The sequence below is a fragment of the Patiria miniata genome, unplaced genomic scaffold (genome assembly GCF_015706575.1).
Source record: "Patiria miniata isolate m_02_andy unplaced genomic scaffold, ASM1570657v1 HiC_scaffold_12, whole genome shotgun sequence".
Taxonomy (NCBI): domain Eukaryota; kingdom Metazoa; phylum Echinodermata; class Asteroidea; order Valvatida; family Asterinidae; genus Patiria; species Patiria miniata.
Genome location: NW_024037050.1, coordinates 3217374 through 3235338, shown reverse-complemented (window position 1 = coordinate 3235338; position 17965 = coordinate 3217374).

The following is a 17965-nucleotide window of genomic DNA, read 5'->3' as shown; positions in this document are numbered from 1 at the left end:
AGATGTATAAAAATGCGTATACTCACGCTTACATCAAAACGGCGCATTCTAAAAGCTTTTAGCACTTTTTTCTTCACTTCTCAGTGCTATTGAATACATTTTGGTTGTTGGGTGTTCGAAAATCAGTGGGGGATGATTCAATAGCCCATCCCGTCCTGGTCAAAAAGTGTGGGGAGGGGGGGATATACACCCCCATCCCCCCCCCCCGATTTACGCCCCTGACAACAGTTGTGTACTACAGTTGTAGTTGTTCCAAACAGTCAGAACACACAGTAAATATAATTTTTGACGAAACGAAACAGGTTTTAGGTAGTCTGAATATCACCCGTTATTCGCGGAACCAAGTCCTGTATATCGTCTGATATGTCTAGACATGCAGATGTATGCTAGCCGCGCGCCAGCCAATCAGAGTCGACTTTACTAAATCGAGAAGTCATTTCATTCCTAAATCGGGACTAAATGGTTTGATTGGTCAATTCGAATGTAGTGTTTCGTATTACAAGTTATACAACAACAGCGGGGAGCGATATCGCGTAACATGATACAGAGCGAGTGACACATTTTTTTTTTCATCCATAGTCTATGACGCGCAACGGGTGAATGACCGAAGACCCGATATAGAAAGCGCCCGCTGATTGGTCGAAATCTAGGAGGTCAAGAGGCGGGGTCTTGCCTAATTAATTAGCGAATCTGAATCGTCATGTTCTATTACATAGACTACACGCACGGTGCTTTCTAAAAGTTTCCTACGCCTCAGCCGGTGACTAAGTCACGAGTCATTCTAAATATGTTTTGGATTACTGAATCTCAGGAAGCAGGACTTCATTGGTGATTCGCTTAGACAATCAGACTAGACACATGACTTGAGTAATGTTCTGATCATGCCAGATATCCGTCTTGCTGAGATAGGTCCTGGTCACCTGGTGTATTGAACGTGAACTGCTCGCAGACAATAGCGGTTTAATACCGGTACGACGGCATAGTGCAGCCAAAACGGTGTGTGTTTTTGGAGCATTATGTTTAAAACCGTTGTACATCACTTTGACTTTGGCACCATAAACTGAGGCCAGCAAGGACATCCGTCTAATTAATTAATTTGGATTTTCGAATTAAAAGAGCGGGATGCTCGGGTCCTTATTCCTTTTGAATAGTGTGCGCAATTTCTGGAGCGCGCAATTTAAAAACAACTTTTCAAACTGTGTAAAGGCCTGCAGACTAGCTGGATATTTTTGTTCCAACTTTCCCGATATATTTGGCGCCTATTTTACCCAGTAGCGCACCCAGGATTTAACTTGGGGGGGGGGGGTGCTCACAATTTTGGTTTTTTTTTGTTTTTTTCAAACAAATCTGGTGGGTTTTTTGGGGGAGGGGGGGGAAATATTTTGACGTTGGTGGCGCCACTTACACCCCTATTATAACACTCGAAAATGTGCCACATACATATCGGTCAATTTGTGGACCAAAACAATGAACCCCCCCCCCAAACAAAATTAAAAATTAACAACCTCTACGATCGGGAGGGGTCAAAATAGAGCGCTTTTAGAGCCCCAATTTCATGCGAATTGCACAGAAATACAAGCTCACGTTCCTGAGCACGGCTTCCATCCTCACTGTTTACGAACCCTCAAGTGCATGGCCCACAATATGCTCAAGTACTGAAGAATTTGAGGGCATGCAAATCGTGATTTGGCCGGCGTATGCTACTTCGGACCCATTTTACTGCCTCAACCCTTTAAACAGCCGCAGCTATAATTTTGTCTTTTAACCCTTGGATTTTTTCCAATTTTGGCCAAAAAAATCAAATTTCTTCAAACTTGCTGGAAAGATGCCCATAGGACCCTTGAACACATTTGATTGGCTTTTAAAAAGAACTTTTGCAAATGGGAAGGACAATTTGGAAACATCCAATCAGTTTGAATATGCTTCATGTACATCTGTCCAAATACAAATAGTAGAAGTCAGGCGCGGATCCAAAGGGGGACGAACCCCCCCCCCCCCCCCCCCCCCCCCACCGGTCAGACACACACGACAAATAAATAAATTTTAATCAAGTATAATAATGACACGGTCCGCCTGTCCTCAATAATCAAATATATCTATATCTAAGTTGCCCGGACCTCCCCCCCCCCCCCGCAAAAAATCCTGGATCCGCCCCTAGCCCTGAACGCACCCAATAGCTCAAAAAAGCCTGCATAATAATAGCGTTCACTGTTGCATAACTCTAAGTACATTTAGCACAAGATGTTTAATTTCCCGTCGTCAAACACCAACGGTACCTTAGCTTAATCGGTAAGCTCTGCGGCTGGTACTGTCCGTGAGTTCCAGGTTGGCGTCTTCGTACAGGTTCAGGGCATGTGGTCCACTCGGAGGATCAGGGCTTAGGGTGCCGCCCTGTTCCTCCCTTAGCTCTTTGCTTTTACATGGTGCCTGGCCCTCCGGGGTTACATGGATGGACAGGGAAGGAAGTGTGTATTGGCCGGGAACCCCAAGATCCCAGAAGAGAGCTAGGGGGTTGGCTGGGGCATTGTTATGGCTCAGACCGATCCCTGAATGCTTGGCTAGCACATAACTTTTTGATTTTTTTAATCCTCTATTTTTTTTTTTAATTTGCTTTAGTTGGATATTTACATCTGCCCGGCAGGTCTCCGGTAGTATTTAAAAAGGAATCACAGGTATGCGTCGTGAATCTATGAATATTAAATAATTGATTATTATCAAAATTAAGTTTCGTTCGATCAAAATGACTACGGTAACCGTTCATTTTACGTCAATTGGTAAATTTTGTAGAAGTTAAACAGAATCCCAAAAAAATCGCCCAAAATTTAGGCCTCAGAAAAATGTTTTATTTTTAATGCTTGACATCGACATGAGCTGATTTTTTTGGTTCAATGAATTAATTTGGATTTTCGAATTAAAAGAGCGGGATGCTCGGATTTTTATTCATTTTGAATAGTGTGCGCAATTTCTGAACTGGAGCGCGCAATTTAAAACCAACTTTTCAAACTGTGTAAAGGCCTGCAAACTAGCTTGATATTTTGTTCCAACTTTCCCGATATATTTGGCGCCTATTTTACCCAGTAGCGCACCCAGGATTTAACTTGGGGGGGGGGGGGGGGGGTGCTCACAATTTTGGTTTTTTTTTTTTCAAACATATCGGGTGGGTTTTTTTTTTGGGAGGGGGGAATATTTTGACGTTGGTGGCGCCACTTACACCCCTATTATAACACTCGAAAATGTGCCACATACATATCGGTCAATTTGTGGACAAAAAAATGACCCCCCCCCCCAAAAAAAATTAAAAATTAACAACCTCTTCGAGTGGGAGGGGTCAACCCCCCCCCCCCCCTTGGGTGCGCCACTAATTTCATCCACCTCTGGCCAGTGGCACAGCGGTAGAGGGGTGTTTGCAGAGTGGCAAATTGCAAACTGCTAGCTACAGATTTTAAGAGCGAGCCAGGCGGGGACGTGCGAAGAAAAATCGAGCCGGCGACATCGGCCGGTCGTAAAAAGCTTGTCTCGTCAGTCGGCAGGGATGAAGAGCGCCACCTACTGCCAAAGAGTGTCTATGAGTGTCCGCTTTCAACAGTGTCCCGAATATGATCACCCATCGCCATTTTGAAAAACGGCGCCTACACTCCAATGCAAAATAGAGCGCTTTTAGAGCCCCAATTTCATGCGAATTGTACAGAAATACAAGCTCACGTTCCTGTGCACGGCTTCCATCCTCACTGTTCACGAACCCTCAAGTGCATGGCCCACAATATGCTCAAGTACTGAAGAATTTGAGGGCATGCAAATCGTGATTTGGCCGGCGTATGCTACTTCGGACCCATTTTACTGCCTAAACCCTTTAAACAGCCGCAGCTATAATTTTGTCTTTTAACCCTTGGATTTTTTCCAATTTTGGCCCAAAAAAAATCACATTTCTTCAAACTTGCTGGAAAGATGCCCATAGGACCCTTTAAACACATTTGATTGGCTTTTAAAAAGAACTTTTGCAAATGGGAAGGACACTTTGGAAACATCCAATCAGTTTGAATATGCTTCATGTACATCTGTCCAAATACAAATAGTAGAAGTCAGGCGCGGATCCAAAGGGGGACGAACCCCCCCCCCCCCCCCTCACCGGTCAGACACACACGACAAATAAATAAATTTTAATCAAATATAATAATGACACGGTCCGCCTGTCCTCAATAATCGGATATAAATATCTAAGTTGCCCGGACCCCCCCCCCGCAAAAAAATCCTGGATCCGCCCCTAGCCCTGAACGCACCCGATAGCTCAAAAAAGCCTGCATAATAATAGCGTTCACTGTTGCGTAACTCTAAGTACATTTAGCACAAGATGTTTAATTTCCCGTCGTCAAACACCAACGGTACCTTAGCTTAATCGGTAAGCTCTGCGGCTGGTACTGTCCGTGAGTTCCAGGTTGGCGCCTTCGTACAGGTTCAGGGCATGTGGTCCACTCGGAGGATCAGGGCTTAGGGTGCCGCCCTGTTCCTCCCTTAGCTCTTTGCTTTTACATGGTGCCTGGCCCTCCGGGGTTACATGGATGGACAGGGAAGGAAGTGTGTATTGGCCGGGAACCCCGAGATCCCAGAAGAGAGCTAGGGGGTTGGCTGGGGCATTGTTATGGCTCAGACCGATCCCTGAATGCTTGGCTAGCACATAACTTTTTGATCTTTTTAATCCTCTATTTTTTTTTTACTTTGCTTTAGTTGGATATTTACATCTGCCCGGCAGGTCTTCGGTAGTATTTAAAAAGGAATCACAGGTATGCGTCGTGAATCTATGAATATTAAATAATTGATTATTATCAAAATTAAGTTTCGTTCGATCAATATGACTACGGTAACCGTTCATTTTACGTCAATTGGTAAATTTTGTAGAAGTTAAACAGAATCCCAAAAAAATCGCCCAAAATTTAGGCCTCAGAAAAATGTTTTATTTTTTAATGCTTGACATCGACATGAGCTGATTTTTTTGGTTCAATGAATTAATTTGGATTTTCGAATTAAAAGAGCGGGATGCTCGGATCCTTATTCATTTTGAATAGTGTGCGCAATTTCTGAACTGGAGCGCGCAATTTAAAACCAACTTTTCAAACTGTGTAAAGGCCTGCAAACTAGCTTGATATTTTGTTCCAACTTTCCCGATATATTTGGCGCCTATTTTACCCAGTAGCGCACCCAGGATTTAACTTGGGGGGGGGGGGGGTGCTCACAATTTTGGGTTTTTTTTTTTTTTCAAACATATCGGGTGGGTTTTTTTTTTGGGAGGGGGGAATATTTTGACGTTGGTGGCGCCACTTACACCCCTATTATAACACTCGAAAATGTGCCACATACATATCGGTCAATTTGTGGACAAAAAAATGACCCCCCCCCCCAAAAAAATTAAAAATTAACAACCTCTTCGAGTGGGAGGGGTCAACCCCCCCCCCTTGGGTGCGCCACTAATTTCATCCACCTCTGGCCAGTGGCACAGCGGTAGAGGGGTGTTTGCAGAGTGGCAAATTGCAAACTGCTAGCTACAGATTTTAAGAGCGAGCCAGGCGGGGACGTGCGAAGAAAAATCGAGCCGGCGACATCGGCCGGTCGTAAAAAGCTTGTCTCGTCAGTCGGCAGGGATGAAGAGCGCCACCTACTGCCAAAGAGTGTCTATGAGTGTCCGCTTTCAACAGTGTCCCGAATATGATCACCCATCGCCATTTTGAAAAACGGCGCCTACACTCCAATGCAAAATAGAGCGCTTTTAGAGCCCCAATTTCATGCGAATTGTACAGAAATACAAGCTCACGTTCCTGTGCACGGCTTCCATCCTCACTGTTCACGAACCCTCAAGTGCATGGCCCACAATATGCTCAAGTACTGAAGAATTTGAGGGCATGCAAATCGTGATTTGGACGGCGTATGCTACTTCGGACCCATTTTACTGCCTAAACCCTTTAAACAGCCGCAGCTATAATTTTGTCTTTTAACCCTTGGATTTTTTCCAATTTTGGCCCAAAAAAAATCACATTTCTTCAAACTTGCTGGAAAGATGCCCATAGGACCCTTTAACACATTTGATTGGCTTTTAAAAAGAACTTTTGCAATTGGGAAGGACACTTTGGAAACATCCAATCAGTTTGAATGTGCTTCATAAATTTCTGAATAAACGAGCACATTTTTCACAGTATTTAATTACTATTATTTTTCGGTGTTATGGTGTGTGTGTGTGTGTGGGTGTGTGTGGGGTGGGGGGGGGGGGGGGGTTGGCTTGGGTGGGTGGGGGGGGGGGGGGGGGGGGGGCTAGACAACAGATATATCAGAATGGCGCAATAAGACCAACAGCGGGTGCAATTATTTTGATTAGGGTTTCAAAATTTCTACGCGTCCGAGTCGTTAATTTGCATGAAAAGTGCCCCCACAATTTTTTGTAAAAAACGAGACCGTCTAGTTTAAAAATCGGTGGAATCGAGCGAATATAGCCGAGGATCATCTCCCTAGCTTTTGGGCTATTATCTAAGAGCAGATTTAATAAAATTAGGGTCCAACAACGGGTCCTATTTGCACGAGAAAATCAGTGTAGGGATGCCAACTTTGGCAGTATGCAGGCTCAGCATTACCGGCAGGGCTTCGTTTACGGACACACTCTCGCAAAATGTGGTCCGGCAGCTTTCTATACAAAAACCTCGTTGGCTTGGGGTTTTGTACGTAAACCTTATCAGTCAGCCGATCACGCTCAATTGACTTCGGCCAAACCGCAGTCCCATCATAAGAAATAAGTTAACAATGTTAACCGGACCATTTTTCCCCCAAGAGTGTGTCTCTAATGAATCAGACCCCTTTTTTATGTGGAGGAGGGAGTTCGGATATGTGTTGTGAGGAGGATGGCGTGGATGATGAGGATATGATGCAGGTGACCGTCTGCAAGTTTCGCGCGCGTCACACAGGGGGGACGCAAGGGTGCGCACAAGTGTAGATAAAAGAACGAATTAGGGTTGGTTTATATCAATGAGCAATCTTCCATGAGAAACCCACTCTATTATCCAAGCGAGGTTAATGTTAAGGTGAAATTTGAAAGACAGCTTCGAGAATACAATAAAATAAGCAAATTAAACGGCTGTCTTTTGAAATCTGTGGTAGCACACCGACCAGATAATTGCATTGCCATGTGTGATCTTAAATAAAAAAATAGAAATGTGTTTGTGGACAAACACAAGCTGTTTTCGGATATTTGAAACACTCTGTGCACGTGATGAGCAATTAGTGAAGTCACTACAAACGCACATATAACAGCACATTGGTACATATCAATTTACAACCAAATCGAGCATACAGTTCTGCAGATAAAGGCCTTTAATAGAAAAGTGCCCCTTTAATGGACGTCACATGACATTTGATGATGCCATCACTTGAATTTTCATCTGTAACACATCCTGGTGTGTGTACATTCACGTAACAATCCAATCAAACCCATGGTTCTGTAGATATAGGCCGAAGAAAATGCCCTTTTAATGTGACGTCACATGAAATGTGATGACGTCATGATGATGTTACTTCGATTTCCATCTGTAACACATCATCGGGGACCATCTTCGGCTGCTGGTCTTAGTGTGTGCCAAGTCTAAAGTCAATCAGACATGTGAAAGTGCCAGAGTGTATGGTTTGAAGAAAAACGTGTACAAAACCTATGGGGAAAATGTGCATCTTTAATGTGAGGTAACGTGACACCTGATGACGGCACGATCACGAATTTCTCCCACAACCATCTGTGGGTGGTAGTCAAAGGGTGTACCAAGTCTAACGTCGATCACATCTATGAAAGTGCCAAAGTGGAGTGTTTTAAAACGTGTACAAACCCTATGGGGAAAAATACATCTTTAACGTGACTTAACCTTACACTTGATGGCGTCACGATCACGAACTTCTAGAACCATCTGTGGGTGGTGGTCTAAGTGTGTACCAAGTCTAACGTCGATCGGATTTACAAAAGGGCTGAAATGGAGCGTTTTAAAACGTGTACAAACCCTATGGGGAAAAATACATCTTTAATGTGACGTAACCTGACACTTGATGACGTCACGATCACGAACTTCTTCTAGAACCATCTGTGGGTGGTGGTCTAAGTGTGTACCAAGTCTAACGTCGATCGGATTTACAAAAGTGCCGAAATGGAGCGTTTTAAAACGTGTACAAACCCTATGGGGAAAAATACATCTTTAATGTGACGTAACCTGACACTTGATGACGTCACGATCACGAATTTCGTCTAGGACCATCTGTGGGTGGTGGTCCAAGTATGAATTAATTTTAAAGGCGATCGGATTTACGAAGATGCCAAACTGGAGTGTTTTAAAACGTGTACAAAACATATGGGCAAAAATACATCTTTAATGTGACGTAACCCGACACCTGATGACGTCACGATCACAAATTTCTTCTAGGACCATCTGTGGGTGGTGGTCTAAGTATGTACCAAGTCTGAAATCAATCGGATTTTAAAAAGTGGCAAAGTGGATTGGTAGAAGAAACGTGTGTTAAACCTATGGAGAAAAAGTCTGAAAAAGGAGAAAAAAAAAAAAGAACTAGAGATGTGTTTGTGGACAAACACAAGCTGTTTCGGATATTCAAAATACTCTGTGCATGTGATGAACAATCAGTGACGTCACTAAAAATGTCATCTATAACAGCACATTATACGTACATGTCAAGTTATAACCAAATCGAACATAAAGGTCTGTAAATATAGGCCAATGAAGAACAAAATGCCCCTTTAAGGGACGTCACATGACATTTGATGATGACATCACATGAATGTTCATCTATAACCCATCTTGGCATTGGTACGATCACGAATTTCTTCTAGGACCATCTGTGGGTGGTAGTCTAAGTGTGTACCAGGTCTAACGTCGATCGCATAATTTACAAAAGTGCCAAAGTAGAGTGTTTTAAAACGTGTACCGGTACCAACCTTATGGGGAAAAATGCATCTTTAATGTGATGTAACCCAACACATGATGACGTCACGATCACGAATTTCTTCTAGGACCATCTGTGGGTGGTGGTCTAAGTATGTATTAAGTCTGAGGTCGATCGCATTTATGAAGGTGCCAAGGTGGAGTGTTTTAAAACGTGTACAAAGCATATAGGGAAAATGTGCATCTTTAATGTAAAGTAGCGTGACACCTGATGACGTCACGATCACGAATTTCTTCAAGGACCATCTGTGGATGGTGGTCTAAGTATGTATTAAGTCTTAGGTCGATCGCATTTATGAAGGTGCCAAGGTGGAGTGTTTTAAAACGTGTACAAAGAATATAGGGAAAATGTGCATCTTTAATGTGAAGTAGCGTGACAACTGATGACGTCACGATCACAAATTTCTTCAAGGACCATCTGTGGGTGATGGTCTCAGTGTGTACCAAGTGTAACGTCGATCGTATTTACGAAAGTGCCGAAATGGAGCGTTTTAATACATGTACAAACCCTATGGGGAAAAATGCATCTTTAATGTGACGTAACCTGACACTTGATGACGTCACAATCACGAATGTCGTCTAGAACCATCTGTGGGTGGTGGTCTAAGTATGAATTAAGTTTAAAGTCGATCGGATTTACGAAGATGCCAAACTGGAGTGTTTTAAAACGTGTACAAAACATATGGGGGAAAATGCATCTTTAATGTGACGTAACCAGACACTTGATGACGTCACGATCACGAATTTCGTCTAGAACCATCTGTGGGTGGTGGTCTAAGTATGAATTAAGTTTAAAGTCGATCGGATTTACGAAGATGCCAAACTGGAGTGTTTTAAAACGTGTACAAAACATATGGGGGAAAATGCATCTTTAATGTGACGTAACCAGACACTTGATGACGTCACGATCACGAATTTCGTCTAGAACCATCTGTGGGTGGTGGTCTAAGTATGAATTAAGTTTAAAGTCGATCGGATTTACGAAGATGCCAAACTGGAGTGTTTTAAAACGTGTACAAAACATATGGGGAAAAATGCATCTTTAATGTGACGTAACCTGACACCTGATGACGTCATGATCACAAATTTCTTCTAGGACCATCTGTGGGTGGTAGTCTAAGTAGGTACCAAGTCTGAAATCAATCGGATTTAAAAAAGTGGCAAAGTGGACTGGTAGAAGAAACGTGTGTTAAACCTATGGAGAAAAAGTCTGAAAAAGGAGAAAAAAAACTAGAGGTCTATGTCTGTTTGCAACAGAACATAGGGCTTTTCCACATTATGATTTTTTTTAATCAATAATATGCCCTGAATATGCATGAACATAAAATCTGTCAAAGTTAGCCGAAAATTCGGCTCAAACGGTCATTTTGGACAGGATTTGACCTCGGCAATACGATGTATGTGCGTGTGTACAAGGTCTTTGCTTGGACAAAGAGTGATCTAAATAAATTACTGGCAAAGAGTCGAAAACGCACTTTGAAAATCGACAATTATTTTTAAATTTTTGATGACGTCATCGTGACGTCATTTCAAACTTTGCATACTAGTATGATTAACAACCTACCCTCCAAGTTTCATGACAATTGGACCTTTCCTTATAGGAGTTTTGAAAAATCGCATTTTGATGACGTCACACATTTTTCAAGTTTTGTGCGAATAGCTATTACATAACAGACCAAAACAAAACAGTATTTTGCATTTTGCGTTCGGGAGAATGGCTAAAAGGTCCAAAAAAATAAATATTCATATAAACTCTCAGGATGACGTCATCATGACGTCACCTCATTTTTAATCTATAACACTTCCTGGTATAGCCACATACCAAGTTTCAACCCAATCGGACTTACATTTCTGTAGATATAAGACTTCACAATATGTACGTACATTTTCAAAAATCAATAAAAAAAATTAGGTGATGACGTCATCGTGACGTCATAGACTTGGTATAATTTTTGTATGAGGGTCTTCCTTGGCTGTAACTTTGATGACGATTCAAGATCGCCAAGTTATAAAAATGGTGGCTTGAAAACGTGTACAAAGTCAATGGGTTAAAAATCCCACAGCAGAAAAACTGCACCTTTAAATACGTGATTTGCCTTTAAACTGAAACGTTTTTATAAAATATTACTTGATATTCTGACTCTTGGGAATATTTTCAATCAAATGGCAGGCGTAAAAAAACACGATTTCCGAGTTTTGCTTCTCATAGTAATTCTCAGCCGAAGTTCAGAACTACTCAGTAAGATAAATCAGTGTTATATAGGGAAAGACTTGTGGAGAAAGCTGTGTACAAAGTCTATGAGAAAAATTAATTATTCATAAATCCATAATAAATCACTTGATGACGTCACCATGACGTCACTCTTCGGGACACATCTTGGCTATAGGGACTATGCTTATGCCAACTTTCAATGATATCTGACAAAGATTAATGCCAAAAGTGCTATAATACGTCACTGTCTATGCGCATGCATGAACATAAAATCTGTCAAAGTTAGCCGAAAATCGGCTAAAACGGTCACTGTGGACAGGATTTGACCTCAGCAACACGTGCGCTGCAGGCTGACTGACATACGATGTACATATGTGCCTATGTACAACGTACGTGCATGTACATGTACATTGTGGACGTCCTGTCCTGTGCATGTTTTGAAGCAGAGGTATTGTCAACGTGAAGTTTTAAGCGTGCGCACGGTATGTTCGAGTTCGCTTATCGCCTCGAAACTTTGAAATGTTTTAGACCTACCCTTCAATCAACAATTAAAGTAAAAACAAATATAAAAACTGCCATGGTTGATTTTTCAGGAATATTCAAATGAAAAAGGGTCTTTTCATTATAACTTCCGGTCTGATGACGTCATTCACCTAAAACTTCGCACATGTCTTAAGGTGGTCAAGGTCATTATATACACCAGTATGTAGGCGATTCCGACAAACTTCGCCACAGACATCTATTCAAAATACATTTTTGCTAATTTTCAACCTGTCGCTAGAGGGCGCTCGAAGATTGCATGACGTCATCGGTAGATGATTTGAAGAATACTATTGGCCAACAGACTAACACCGTTGAAAGCAAGTTCATTTCTATTACCACTTTCAAATAATAAGCCACTTCCGGTTTGGGCCTTTTTCGACTGGAAGCAAGGGTCACGTGATTGCACGCACACTGAATGAAATGAAGACCTTAACCTACTCTACCACTTGCTGGCAACAGAATGCTGCGGACGCGTACGGTTGATTTCTTATGCATTTTTAAATATTAAAAGTGTCACAATTTAATTGCCTATAAGTTAGCACAGGATGACGTCATCATGACGTCATCATTCCACAATGTTGTTTGAATTAGGGTCATTGCTTGGACAAAGAGTGGTGTAGATGTAATACTGGCAAAGAGTCGAAAATGCCCTTTGAAAATCGACAATTTTGTTTAATTGTTTGTGTACAAAGTCTATGGGAAAAATTAAATATTCAAAGATCTATAATAAATTAGTCGATGACGTCACGATGACGTCACTCTCCGGGGCACATCTCTGCTATAAGGACTATGACTATGCTAACTTTGAATGATGTATGACAAAGATAAATGTCAAAAGTGGCACTGAGAAAAAACGTGTACAAAGTCTATGGGATTTAGGCGACAAAAAGAAGAAGAAGAAGAAGAAGAAAGAAAAACTAGAGATCTATGTCTGTTTGCAACAGAACATAGGGCTTTTCCGCATTATGATTTATTTTATCAATAATACGTCCCTGACTATGCATGAACATAAAATCTGTCAAAGTTAGCCGAAAATCTGCTAAAACGGTCACTGTGGACAGGATTTGATCTCAGTAACATGTTCGCCGCGGGCTGACTGACATACGAGATGTACTACGTACGTGCATGTACATGTACACATTGTGGACGTCCTGTGCATGTTTTAAAGCAGAGGTATTGTCAACCTGAAGTTTTAAGCGTGCGCAGGGCATGTCCGAGTTCGCTTATTGCCTCGAAGCTCTGAAATGTTTTAGACCTACCCTTAAATCGACAATTAAAGTAAAAACTAACATAAAAACTGCCATGGTTGATTTTTCAGAGATTTTCAAATGGAAAAGAGTCTTTTTATTATAACTTCCGGTCTGATGACGTCATTCGCCTAAATCTTCGCACACGTCTTAAGTGGGTCAAGGTCATCAAACACACTAATATTTGGGCGATTCCGACAAACTTCGCCACAGACATCTATTCAAAATACATTTTTGAACATTTTCAACGTGTCGCTAGAGGGCGCTCGAAGATTGCATGACGTCATCGGTAGATGATTTGAAGAATACTATCAGCCAAGAGACTAACACAGTTGAAAGCAAGTTCATATCTATTAACACTTTTACATAATAAGCCACTTCCGGTTTTGACCTTTTTCGACCGGAAGCAAGGGTCACGTGATTCACGCACACTGAATGAAATAAAGACCTCAACCTACTCTACCACTTGCCGGCAACAGAATGCTGCGGACGCATACGGTTGATTTCTTATGCATTTTGTAATATTAAAAGTGTCACTATTCAATTGCCTATAAATAAACACCAGATGACGTCATCATGACGTCATCATTCCACAATGTTGTTTGAATTAGGGTCTTTGCTTGGACAAAGATTGGTGTAAATGAATTACTGGCAAAGAGTCAAAAATGCCCTTTGAAAATCGACAATTATTTTTTAATTTCTGTGTACAAAGTCTATGGGAAAAATTAAATATTCAAAAATCTATAATAAATTAGTCGATGACGTCACCATGACGTCAATCTTCGGGACACATCTTTGCTATAGGGACTATGCTTATGCTAACTTTGAATGATGTATGACAAAGATTAATGCCAAAAGTGGCGTTGAGAAAAAACGTGCACAAAGTCTATGGGATTTAGGCGACAAAAAGAAGAAGCCAAAAAAAAAAAAAAAAAAAATGAGAACAAAAACAAAGGCTTTTCCGCAACTTTGCGGAAAAGCCAAAAATGAGAACAAAAAGAAAGGCTTTTCCGCTTTTTTGCGGAAAAGCCAAAAAGAAACTAGAAATGTGTTTGTGGACAAACACAGCTGTTTCGGATATTTGAAATACTCTGCGCATATGATGAACACTTGATGACGTCACTTTAAATGTTATCTATAACACAGCACATTATACGTACATGTACATATCAAGTAACGTACAGCCAAATCGAACATATAGATATAGACCTTTAATAGAAAAAATGTTCCCCTTTAATGGACGTCACATGACATGTGGTGACGTCACTTCAACTTTCATCTGTAACACATCCCTGTGTATGTGCATACCAAGTTTCCACCCAATCGGAATTGTACTTCAGAAGTTATAGCGATTTGAAAAATGCACGTTTAATATGATGTCACGTGACACATGATGACGTCATCGTTACGAAAATCATCAGGACCATCTTTGGCTGCTGGTCTAAGTGTCTGCCAAGTGTAAAGTCAATCAGACATATGAAAGTGCCAAAGTGTGTGGTTTGAAGAAACACGTGCATGTACACAACCTTTGTTGAAAATGCATCTTTGGTGTGACGTAACCTGACACCTGATGACTGTACGATCACGAATTTCTTTTAGTTCCATCTGTGGGTAGTGGTCTAAGTACATGTACATGTATGAAGTCTGAAGTCAATCAGTTTTACGAAAGTGCCCAAAGTGGAGTATTTTAAAATGTGTACAAAACAAATGGGGAAAAATGCTTCTTTAATGTGATGTAACTTGACACCTGATGACTGTACGATCACGAATTTCTTCCTGGAGCATCTGTTGGTTGTGATGTTAGTATGTAATAAGTCTGAAGTTGATTGGATTTTCGAAAGAGCCCAAAGCGGAGTGTTTTAAAACGTGTACAAAACATATGGGGAAAAGTGCATCTTTAATGTGACGTAACCCGACACCTGATGACGTCACGATCACGAATTTCTTCTACGACCATCTGTGGTTGGTGGTCTAAGTGTGTGCCACGTCTGAGGACCATCAGATTTACGACAGTGCCCAACGTGGAGTGTTTTAAAACGTGTACAAAACATATGGGGAAAAATGCATCTTTAATGTGACGTAACCCGACACCTGATGACGTAACGATCACGAATTTCTTCTAAGACCATCTGTGGGTGGTGGTCTAAGTGTGTGCCAAGTCTGAAATTGATCGCTTTTACGAAAATGCAAAAGTGGACTGGTAGAAGAAAAACGTGTACAAAACCTATGGAGAAAAGTGGAAAAATAAGAAAAAAAAAAAAAAGAAAAAAAAAAAAAAGAAAAAAAAAATCTTAACGAAAACAAGAGCTGTTTCGGTGTGTACACCGAAACAGCTAAAAAAAAAGAAAAAGAAAAAAAAAAATCTTAACGAAAACAAGAGCTGTTTCGGTGTGTTACCGAAACAGCTAAATACGCAATACTGCGTTCGTAGTGTATTTGACTGTGCTTCGAGCAATAGGTAGGTGGCATATGGGCGGAATCGTGACCGACTGGTCCAAAGCACCACACTTGACAGATACATGTAGATTCTTAAAGCCCTGAAGAAATTATTTAGAAGGGGTGACACCTGAAATTCTTTTGGGAAGGGTGCCTTATTTGCATAAATGTTAATACCTGCCGTGTAATATAAATTCCAATATTTTGGTATATTAATTTTTTTATTTTTTTTGGAAAAGGATTTTTTTGGATTCTACATCCAGATCCTACTTTAATAACATTTTCTAAAGCATATCAGAGACCAGATGATTATGAGAAAATAACCAACAATAAAAATGGCTACCATTGGCCTATCCCCTAAAGTTGCGCGCATTTACCTTTTCCTCAGATATCATCAAGTAGTCTCGCCAAACGTCGGTATCGATGAGCTTCAAATTCACAAAGTTTCTTACTGGAACAATTGGGCTAAAGATTAAGCGATGGGTTGCCTAATGTGGGGGACTTGAACAAGTTCAAGGAAATCCCCCAAAATAACAGGTTAGTTTAACCCTAAAAGGCCGGGAGCGGAATCCACCCCCCCGCCTTCAACTTTTTCCGCGACAGCCTTAAAAAAATTTTTTCGCGACCCGAGCTGTTATGACTTTTTAGCCTCGTTATGATTTTATAGGATGCTTTAGACTGTCATTCACTAACAGTCCAGTAAGGCATTTCGTGATAATTTGGGAGTTTTGTTTTTTGATGTTTGCAAATGTTGTATATTCCCTTTAACACATACATTAGTAACTGAGACCCTTCATCACCAATAAAATCATTTATTGCAGGAAAAAATAAAACTATATTGTGCATCAAACATACATCATGAGTTAAGCAAATTATCAGTAATAAAACATATGTTCACATGTTCAAAAGGATTTTACATAAAAATAATCAATAATACTCATTGCATCTACATGTATCATTAATAGTAATTTTAAAATTAGTTCCGCTCATAATTGATTTAACACAGTAAAAACCGTTCAGTATTGTTTACTTGTACGAAAAAAAAAAATTTCCACTAGAAAATAACGCACTATGAAACCAAAGCACAAATGGTGGCCAAAGTTAACAGCCTCTGGCAAGAAAACCATAAACCTAGATATGACTCAATGCTGTAGGCCTACAGCAGGTATCTTTGTTCACTTGTTTATGGGCCTTATTCACGAGTTAGTCATTTTTTTTCCAAGTTCCCTGAATGTATCTGATTAACTGTTAACTGTTGAATGGGATGGCGCCAGACTATTTATGCAGGCACAATGAAGCCTTACCCAACCGTCATTTATTTTTAAATCTGGCGTTAAACATTAGGGAATGTTTAATTACAAATTTTAAAATTATGCATTTGAAGCAGACTGGAATTAATAAGAAATTAACTTGGTTTCATTTCTCTTCGCAAGTTCCAAAAATTAAAATTTCACGTCACTTTCAATTCAATATGGCCGACTCGTGAAATAAGGCCCATTACTGGCAACAACCAATATGTCTGCTTCAACAGATCCACATGAACTGTAACTGACTGTACATGTACATTATACTTTTTTTTTTCAAAGTAACGTTTATTTCCACATAATCATAAAGAAAAGTACAATAAATATAAACAGATGTGGAGGCACGTTCCAAAAAAGCGGGGCTTGTCAAGGAACAGCCTGTTTACAAAAAACAAAACAAAGTAACAGCTTCACAATAAACGAATAAACATAACAACACCTATAACAAGAACACAAACAGTGTGTATACGTGTACGACGACTAAAATAAGAAAAGATATGATTCAATAAAATAAAAAAAAAACCCAAGATCAGAAAAGTAAAGTAAGTGGGGCTTACTGAGGTGACTGGTGGATTAACAAAGACTTCAGTTTGTGTTTGAAAAGACTGCGAGTGATTTACATTCAGAAAGTGGTAACTGTGGTAAGGGAAGACTTTTCCAGTTTTTAGGGCCTGAGAACGTAATAAAATGTTGAGAGAGAGTGGTTTTAACCAGTGGAATGTGAACTTTAGAAGAAGACCGGGTATTATGACTGTGAACAGATCTGTTTAACTGAAAAAGATTATGCAGAGTTGGAGGAAGTACATTATTGAAGAATTTGAACATGAAAATATTTTGTTGGAGGCAGTTGATTTTGGCAAGAGTGAGAAGATTAAATTTGCGAAATAACGGCGTGGTGTGATCTCTAAATTGAGCCTTGGAGATATAATACGGACAGCTTTTTTGACCCTTTATGGACAGATCAGAAACAAGCAGAGAAGGTATGAGTTATTTTCCACTGAGGAAGACTAAAGTTTGCTGCTAAAAATGGGGATTTTGTGCGGCACAAACTTTTGCATAAGCTGTGCACTTTATACCTGAGGGTCATAAATTCGAGGTCCAATTTTTGTGTCACTGTTAACCGTCTGACCCAGTTCACTCTCGTTTATACAAGCTCTGCCGGATCCAGCCAAAATGTTTGTTATATCAGAATTTTGTATTAGTATAGGAGTGCCAGTCCCATTCACTGTACACATAAATGCATGCTTAACCCAA